At 37.6% G+C, this 8,310-nt stretch overlaps 1 long non-coding RNA gene across 1 annotated transcript; it reads right to left on the bottom strand.

Annotated features, from left to right (window-relative positions):
• Positions 1-407: 407 nt before the first annotated feature.
• Positions 408-4,719, bottom strand: LOC136695730 (uncharacterized). The gene is made up of 3 exons (XR_010802344.1): positions 2,863-4,719; positions 2,668-2,734; positions 408-540 (listed from the first exon to the last, which is right to left on the bottom strand). It is a non-coding gene; the product is annotated as an uncharacterized lncRNA (long non-coding RNA).
• Positions 4,720-8,310: the final 3,591 nt, after the last annotated feature.

Genomic DNA, 8,310 nt, shown 5'->3' with positions numbered 1-8,310 from the left:
AACACCATTCTGGTATTGCTGCACTATCTTTCTGCACAACAATGGTGGAATTGGTGATCCTCTTACCATCTTGGCTTCAGAGAGACACTGACACTCTGAGAAGCTCTTTTTATACCCAATCATGTTGTCAATTGACCCAATTATTGTTAATTGGTCTTCCAGCTGTTCGTTATATGTCCTCCTTTTTGCCACTTATTGCTACTTGTCCCAACTTTTTTGGGATTTGTTGACACTGTGAAATTTTGAATCAACATATTTTTCCTTTAAAAATGTTACATTTACTCAGATTAAACTTTTGATCTGTCATCTATGTTCTATTACGAATAAAATATTGACATTTGCCATCTCCACATCATTGAATTCAGTTTTTATTCACAATTTGTTTAGTGTCCCAACTTTTTTGGAATCCGGTTTGTAAATAAAATTTCATTCAAAGTCCATCAGTTTCTTTAAAGAGAGGATACACACGGATGCATGGTTCAGGACTTCTTGGTTGCTCTTTATGTTGACCACCCCTGGGGATTTGTACCAATGAGGCATCTATAAAAATAAAAATTCCATAGTTAGTAACATAGCATGTGGAAATAAAGGCACAAAAAAGTTGCAATAAAAATTTTGTACACAAGAGGATACAGTAAGGGGAAGATCAGATGACATCATGGGCAAGACAATTTTTAAAACTAAACATAGCACAAAAATAAGGATGTTTTTGTTTGGTAGATTATATCTTTGTTGTAACAATGCTTCTTGGCAATAAATCTTATACTGTTGGAATTATGTTAATTTCCCTTTGAAATGGTGCCACATTTATAAGGAACATGCATTGGTGGGATGAGCAGTAGAGATGAGTATGTGGGTTGTGCCAATGAAACATTAGCCCAATCCTCTCTGCCGATGCCAAAGAGCTTATTCTGCCATTGACTCGTTTGGTGAGTTGTGACTGGCTGACTGAAGTTCGAAGAAACAAGACATATTGGCAATTTAACAATGTATTCTTTTAACAAATAGGAGCTTCAGTAGCGTGTGGAAGAACCATAAACAGCCAAAACAGCCCAGGACTTTCTCTTCATGATGGTCACCATCCTGGTTACACACTGCTGATCACACATGTGGTTGTGGTCACTGTGGCATGAACAGCATGCCCAAGCTGATCCCACAAGTGTTCATTGGGGTTGAGGTCAGGAGCTAGCAGGCCATTCCATTCTCTCCACTACCAAATTCTGGAGGTAGTCTCTGATAAACACCGCTCTGTGGGGGCAAGTGTTGTCATTTTGGAGGATAGAGTTTGGTCCCAGACTGTGGAGATATGGGATTGCCACTGGTTGTAGAATTTCATCTCAATATCTTTTTCTGCATTGAGATTGCCTCCAATGACGATAAGCCTCATTTTTCAAGTGAAGGAGATGCCACATCACACCATCACACAAAATAAGCTGTTTGGCACTGGCAGTGAGTATTTGACAAATTTTTCACTGGCGCAACCCACATACTCAGCTCATCTCACAAAAGCATGTTTCTTACAAATGTAGCACCATTTAAAAGAGAAATTAACAGTAATGGTATAAGGTTTATTGGCAAGAAGCACTGTTACAACAAAGAAATAATCAACCAGACACAAATTTCCTTACTTTTTGTGCTATGTTTATTTTTCTGCAAGCAAATGAGTGAGGTAAAGGGTGAATTACATTAATAATTACAGTTAGATAATGCAGCATGCCCTATTTGGTGCTAAAAATAAACACTAATACTTTGACATTGTATTTTGTTATGGCTTTCATAATGTCATATCGTATCATATATCTCCATTTCTTTTAGGCATATCGAGATATGAATTTTTGGTCATATCGCCCAGCCCTAGTTGTCACTTGCTCACACTTTTTGTAGTGAAGACTGAGGATAGATATTAATACAAACTCAACAAAACCATTTTTTTCCAAAAGTACTGCAATTTCAATTTGATACCTGATCTAAAAGCCATGTATACTGATATGCTATGCAATATTTCAATGTATCATAGTAATCAGAAAATCCTGTATTTGACCTTTAATTTCACATATCAAAAGCACAAATTTCAACTGCATCAAATGATTCCCACAATGACCCTGATTAGAATTAAATGGTTGCAACAGATGAATGAATGACAGTAAACAGTAACTGCTCTTCATAATAATTTCATAAAGAATTATCCAACAGAAACGGGTCAAAATATTAATAAGCAGTTACTTTCAGATAATTTTAGAATTTTTTAATCCATTTTCATACATGGGGTTTCTGCATCAGTAAAGTTATCATATTTCAAGGTTTTATATATATTAATACTTTTAATTACAGGTAAGATAACATGAAATAGAGGCTAGTTTAATTCAGAGAAGGAAGTAAACAAGAGAGAGAGAGAATGAAAGAAAAAAATACAAAGAATACAATTTTTTACTTCTGGATTAACTCAATTACACGTTAAATTTCCTGTCGATATTGGAAATTGAAATTTTAGTACAAGGTGAATAGGGCTGCCTTTCCAGAAATGAATGGAGGCTTGAGCAAACATAGGTCACTTGTCCTTCCACTTTCAGCAAATATCTTACATTGGTCAAAAATTCCACTGTAATTAATTCAAATGTTTCTTAAACTTTTGTCATTCTGGAGTATCTTGCAATTATATATACATACCCAGAATAAACATCTGAGGACTCACAAGCAGGTTAAGGGTTTCAAAATCAGCAGCTGTGGCACTTGCCTAAATGATGAGAATATAAATTCTTTTAAGTCTTCAACATTTACCATTGCAGTTTTCAATGACATGTCAAATTAAAACCTATATGATATAGCCTAGGTCTAGTTTCAGTTTTGCCGTTTTAATGATACCTGTAAATGTGAGCCTTAAATGCAGCCAACTTCCTGAAAGTCATGGCACGACGAGACTCTCCACATTTAAAACATATAGTACAGAGAAATAAGATGTAATTTCATATGCATTACAAAAACCAACACACTACATTTGTGATCACAGAACTGGTAGCCAACATTTAGTATTTAGACACTTTAAATGCAATACTCTTAAACTATGATAAACAATTAAAATGTACACACTATATAGTAAACTAAATAACAAAAATGGGAGTCTCGAATCAGATTTGGAATGGTATGGAGCCCCTAAAGGGACTGGGGGAAAAAAGACTTTGGCGTTCCTTCGCAAACACAATTGCGTTACCTCGCAAATACTTTGTGGGTTCCGTAGTACTGTGCTTGCTGTGCGTGTCAGGTGAACTATGGAGCAGCTCATTGAATTTTACTTTGATCTTGGACTGAAATATAAAGACATAGCATTTCTTCTCAGCAGAGAACATGGATATGTTATTGGGGAGCACCAACTGAAACATTTGATGCTGTGTTGTTAATTGCTTAGCAAAGAGGATGAGAGAATTTAAAGTGCAAGCGCATGGACAAAGGTTACGTGAACAGTATAAAGATACAGACAATGAACACAGTTTCCAATCAGTGGGAGGGTATCCTGTTTTTACTGCAGCTTTATTTAAAAAAAAAAAACAATTCCCAGATAAAACGAAATGCATGGTGTAGCGACCGGCTCTAGCTCCACAGCAGTGTCTGGAGTCAGCGCGCTGAGCCACGTCTCTGTAAAAATTAGTCCGCAGTGTGCCCTGAGATCTCTGTGTGTTGCGCCTTACACCCTCCATCTTGTTATTGAATGACCGGATTTTTAAGAGTCTTTGCTTGGTAAAGGTTTTTCGTTAACATTCTTAGCTTGACCCCTACCCCAGTCAATAACAATAAAAAAAAAAAAACATAGCCGTCCACACTTTTTCTTTCTTTCATGAAGCAGCCTACGTCTCATACACCTGTTACTATGGAAATACGTAGAACTACGGCGTTCTGACTAGCACTTTCAGGATGCTACATAACGTATATAAACCTGTTGCTGACAACTTCTGATGTTAGGCAGTTCCTTACAGATGTATGAACGATTCGCACTGGCAACGAAACTGTGTGTTAGTAGAGATAAATAAATACATATATAATATCTGTTTCAAGAGGCTGGATTTCACTGGAAACTGCAGTGCCCTGATGTGTTGACTGAGCCACAAAGACAATTGTGTATCATAAAACATTTGCAAAGGAGCGCAATGTATTTGCGAGGGAACGCAAAATCAATAGTCTTTTTTTAATTTTTTCCCCCAGTCCCTTTACGGGCTCCGTAGAATGGAGCTCAAAATTCTGCAGCAAAATACCGTAGCCTATAATTCTCAATACAGCACAAAGTAAAATCTATTTCACAGCAAAAACTCCCCCCATCTTACACCTCGTTCACACCTGACACTCCAAATATATATTAGCTAATAATTTGGAATGGACTTTGTCTGTAGCTAACATTACATGTTCTACGTTTACAATTCTCTGTTATAATGAACGTAGCTAATTTTACCAAACTGACCAATATTAATGACCAGAATCCCTGTCCATCTCTATATTTATATTTCCCTCCATTCTCTTCTTTAAAAAGCATTAATCTGCTAGCTAACTAAAACTCGAATAGTACCCGCAAGAAGCCCAAAACTGGACTTTGAGTTTACAATTATTTGTACAATTAAATTATCGTTCTCTACCTGGTGGTCTCTACTACGCTAAATATAAATAAATAATGCTACGACTGACCCGTCCTTTCACCGGCAGCCTGTTTCAATGGAGCAGAACCCTCTCTTTGTTTTCTTCCCACCTCTTCTCTCCTACCTTTCCCTCAGCCTCCTGCTTGTAAGCCGTCACAAAACTGGTGATATCTCCGGCTCCAATCCCCTCCAACGGACTAATTTGAGGGGGGGGGGGGCACCAGTTGACGATATCTGCGACGATAATACATTAACATTTTTTGGGAGCAAACAAGTGTGCAAATTCCACAGGAGTTATCTGGTTAAATGTGGTTGGAAACGTTTAGAGCTGTATGATTAAAACATACATTTACTCATTACTTTTGTTCCAAAATCCCTAAAGTACGATGACGCTTGCAGCCTCTGAATACGTTTTGTCTCTTTCTCTCCGTCTCTGTTCTCGTCACCCCGCCCCCAGGGAACCGTTAGCCCCGTTCTCGCTAACCGCCCCACCCTCAACAAAATAATTTAAATAAAATAAAACAATATTAACGCAAATCATCATCATCATCATCATCATTATCTTTTAAGTTTGTCCAATTCAGGGTCGGGGTGTAACGAAATAAAAAAACACAATTCTTTCTCTTTTTTTATTTGGACGAAAAGTATTCACTTGTCCTGTTCTGGTTTTGTTTTGTAGTGAGGCCTACAACTGACGTTAAAAAAATTAATTGTACCATTGCTTAATGGGGGGGGGGGGGGGGGGGGGCAAAACACGAATGTAATTTTGGAACAATCTAAGCTATATTTACGTTGTCAAAACAATAAAATAAGTGATAAATAAATGGTGTAAATAAGTTACTCACCTTTAGATGCCATTTGCAGTCCTCAGCCTCTCCAGCTCACAGTACAGTGAAATACTGTAAAGCTAGTTGCTTCATTGCTGCTTCCAGTCTGTTACCCAAGATACATTACAATACACAGTAAAATACTGTATTAAAAAATACATTACAATACAGTAGCAAACCCGCTACAGCATTTATTAATAGTGTGTTTTGTATTCTTAAGACGGCAAGCATATGCCTGTCAAATGGCTTGAAAACGTTGGTAACCCACTGATGGTAGGCCACTGCTGGTCCACCATTGGACTGCTCAGATTATTGCCCACTGAAGAACATCTCAGTAGTTTTTGATCTCCTAAAACTAATTTTAAATTATTTTAATGATTTCTTATTCTATAATTTTACATTTTGGTCATGGTATCTCACAACTGAATTTTGTTATGTTATGTCAATATGGCATCAGAATAATGTTTTGAAGACATTTTGGTTTCTTAACATTGCAGCTTGGGGCAGCACGATGGTGCTGCAGGTACTGTCGCTGTCACACAGCTCTAGGGTCCTGGAGCGTCAGGTGACAGTGAGTAGTTTGATGTGTTTTTCCTGTGTCCACAGGGGTTTCCTCCAGGTGTTCAGGTTTTCTTCCAAGGTCCAAAAACACATGTTGTTAGGTGGATTGGCGACTCAAAAGTGTCCATAGGTGTGAATGTATGAGTGTGTGTCACCCTGCGAAGGACTGGCGACCCCTCCAGGGTGTGTTCCTGCCTTGCTCCCAGTGATTCCGAGTAAGATCAGGACCCACTGCGACCCTGAACTGGATTAGCGGTTACAGACAATGAATGAATGAATGAATTAATTTCAGTATGGTAGAGTATCAGAATGATGTTTGGAATTTTTTATAAAAATTCAACTTGGGACTGCAACAGGTAGTGTCGCTGTCACACAAATCTAGGGTGCTGCAGCTGTAGGTTCTAGTGATGTGTCCGTTGCGAACGAACCGGTTCAAAGAGCCGGCTCTTGTAAGTGAACGATGAGAGCCGGTTCCCGTCTAAGACCGAGACATTTTTCTAAGGCTTGTCATTCAACCAATCAGAGAACAACGAGCAAGCCACAGAGGACACTGCAAGAAGAGTTCCCTCAGAGGATGCAATGCTGGAAGTATGGTTTTATCTTATTGTAGCGACATCAGTACCCTCTGAAAGAATCTTTTCAAAAACTGGGCAGATAATAACAGAGAGAAGAAACCGGATCAACCCCTCCAAGTTAAGACACTTGGTTTTCCTGAATGCCAATCTGCCATCCAAAAAGTAGGAGAAGAAAATGTTAAATCAGTTAAATGTTTGTTGACAGTTGTGGTTGTTTTAATCACTACCGTTGAATGCTGCTGTTTTGCACTTTGCAGAGTATGTGTTTATTTTATTACCCAGAAATGGATGATTATTTAATTTAATAAGCTATTTTGTAATACCTATCTTTTGGGTTCCATTGGCTATATTTCAGAGTTTACAAGTGATTTTTTATTAAGGTGTTTAAATAAAACCCACTTATTTATACAATTGAATGTGTGAGTGCAGTTATCAGTGAGTTATTACAAGACAGCCATAAAAACAATTGGCCATTGCAATATTTTTAATATTGAACAAAAATGTTTTGTCCATATAGTCATGTAAAATGTAGTTAATATTGTTCTGTACCAGTGGAAATAAGTGGTAAAACAAAGAGCCATTTAGGAGCCGAAAGAGCCGGCTCTTTACGAAGAGCCGAGCCAAAAGAGCAGAAATTCCCATCACTAGTAGGTTCGAACCCTGCTCCGCATGACTGTCTGTGATTAGTTGGGTGTGTTTTCCCTGTGTTCATGTGGGTTTTCTCCAGGTGCTCCAATTTGCTCCCATGGTCCAAAAACACATGTTGGTAGCTCAATTGGCTACTCAAAACTGTCCATAGGTATAAGTGTGTGAATGAGTGTGTGTCGCACTGTGAAGGACAAGTGCCCCACTGATTCCAGGTAGGCTCCAGACCCACTGCAACCCTAAAGTGGATAAGCAGTTACATTTAATAAATGAATGAATGAATGAATATTGCATCTTAAACCAACTAAGTATATCCAATATTGTTAGAATGTCACATTGAGTTGACATTTAGATTATGATGTTTATCATACACTGGGTTTTGATTACCAATACCTAACAAATTAATGTAGGTATTTTACATCAAGATGATGTTAAATTTGAAGTACTAAATCCCACGACCTAAAACCAACAAAATATCAACGTCTATTGATGTTAGTCTAATGTTTACCAGGTGTTGGGTTTTGGTCACTCTATATTATAACTTAAGGTTGGCATTTTTTTATATCAACTTGACATCAGGATGTGATGTTTGGAAAATGTTGGATTTTGGTTACATAACATCACAACTTAAAACCAACAAATTTTCAACGTCTATTGGTGTTAGAATGGCAGGTTGAACTGACGTTAAAATTCAGACATTTATCAGACGTTGGGATTTGGTCACCATACCTTACAGCTTAATGTTGATAATTTACGTCAATTTGACATCAGGATGTGACGTTTGGAAGATGTTGGATTTTGGTTACATAACATCACTACTTAAAACCAACAAATTATCAACGTCTATTGATGTTAGAATGGCAGGTTGAACTGAAGTTAACATTCAGACGCTTATCAGACGTTGGGATTTGGTCACCATACCTTACAGCTTAATGTTGGTCATTTATGTCAATTTGACATCAGGATGTGACTTTTGGAAGATGTTGTATTTTGGTTACATAACAGCACAAATTAAAACCAACATATTTTCAATGTGTATTGATGTTAGAATGGCAGGTTGATCTGACATTAGAAGTTTGACGT

Source organism: Hoplias malabaricus, chromosome 4 (assembly GCF_029633855.1).
Source record: "Hoplias malabaricus isolate fHopMal1 chromosome 4, fHopMal1.hap1, whole genome shotgun sequence".
NCBI lineage: Eukaryota > Metazoa > Chordata > Actinopteri > Characiformes > Erythrinidae > Hoplias > Hoplias malabaricus.
The sequence above is the reverse complement of the archived record's forward strand: the minus strand, read 5'-3'. Positions and strand labels throughout refer to the sequence as shown.